Source organism: Lactuca sativa, chromosome 8 (assembly GCF_002870075.4).
Source record: "Lactuca sativa cultivar Salinas chromosome 8, Lsat_Salinas_v11, whole genome shotgun sequence".
NCBI classification, from domain to species: Eukaryota; Viridiplantae; Streptophyta; class Magnoliopsida; order Asterales; family Asteraceae; genus Lactuca; species Lactuca sativa.
The window spans coordinates 322,933,892-322,935,287 of record NC_056630.2 but is presented as its reverse complement, the minus strand read 5'-3'; the positions used below and the strand labels follow the sequence as shown (position 1 = coordinate 322,935,287).

The window sequence follows — 1,396 nt, the reverse complement described above, 5'->3', positions numbered from 1 at the left end:
GTGGTTTTTAAAAATATCAAGTTTAGTCCCTAAGTTCAAAAAATCTCACGGATCGTCCCTGTGGTTTCAAAACTTTTAACATTTGGTCCTTCCGGCTAACTCCGTTACCATTTAGCCGTTCAGTCAGGGACATTTTTGTCATTTCACTTCTCAGGGACCATTTATGAGGTTTTGTATTCCTTTTTTTTAAATAAATAATAAATAAATAAAATATAATATGCAAGGGGTCCCATATCTCTCTCTCTCTCTCTCTCTCTCTCTCTCTCTCTCTCTTTTCAGGTTTTTGCCTCCATCTTGCCATTACCAATTCTGATTACCCACCGGATGGTGGCGTTTTCGATAAGGAAAAGATCTGATTTCTCCATCGATTCTCCATCTAATGTCCACAAGCAAACTTTTTTGCCTTGCTACTTCTGCTTCTAATCCTACTTGACTCTGAACTCTTCTCATCAATTGTTGATTCAATGCTGTCAATCTAACTACTTCGTCTTCTAATGAAGCAGCACACGCCTTCTTCTTTTCACGATACTTTCTCACAGCTTCCCGGTTTCCTGATGGACGATTCTTACCTTTTTTGTTGGAGGATTCAGCGGTGTCTTCTATAGGGGTTTTGTCGTCATCGCTCGTAGCAAGTAGGATTTTGGTGTGGACATGGTAATCAGGTCCCGGAGGGTTACATGTGTGCTTATGAGTACACGTGTGTGTGTGTCGTTGAAGATTTCATCGAAGAAGCTGTTCATGGAACCACTGCTCGGGATATCACCCACAAATATCTCGTGGTTGGAGAAATCGAGTTCTCCGTCATCCATTGCTTCCGATTTGTAACCTATAAACCCTAGAAACACAGATAATGAAGATAAATCAACGCAGAAACTAATTTTGATGCAAATTGAGCTCTAAAGAGAAGTAGCCACAAAAAATGGTAACTAATCAAGTAATCATCTAGAGATTATCTCTGGATATGCTAAGAATTGCAACAGAATTCAACTGTAATCGTCTAATTGATCAATACACAGTAATTGACCAATTCGATTGAAGAAATTTACCGATAAAGAAACCCTAGAATTGAGTGAACTTAATTGAGTAATTAAGCAATTCGATTTAGACTCACTCATCGTCGTTAATGGAGGTGGAAATCTTCGTGAAAGCACCATCTTGGACTCCACCTAATCTCTTCGACTCCTTTTGACTAATAAAGTCGATGATGGGAAGGCAAAAATGGGGTCATCCCCGCTCGTGTTGCTGCCAGTTTCGCTACCTAAACTCCCAGTTCAAAGATCGAGGCTTCTCTGCAGAGATATTTGGTCATGAAGATCAGAATTTCTAGTTTTTGTGAGGAAGTTTCATCAATAGGCTTGTGGGAAAGGGGAGATTCTCGGAAAGTAGAAGGTCAGAA

The 1,396-nt window shown here is 39.9% G+C and overlaps 1 pseudogene; it reads right to left on the bottom strand.

Annotated features, from left to right (window-relative positions):
• Positions 1–300: 300 nt before the first annotated feature.
• Positions 301–848, bottom strand: LOC111921111 (basic leucine zipper 19-like; annotated as a pseudogene).
• Between the last annotated feature and the right edge of the window lie 548 nt (positions 849–1,396).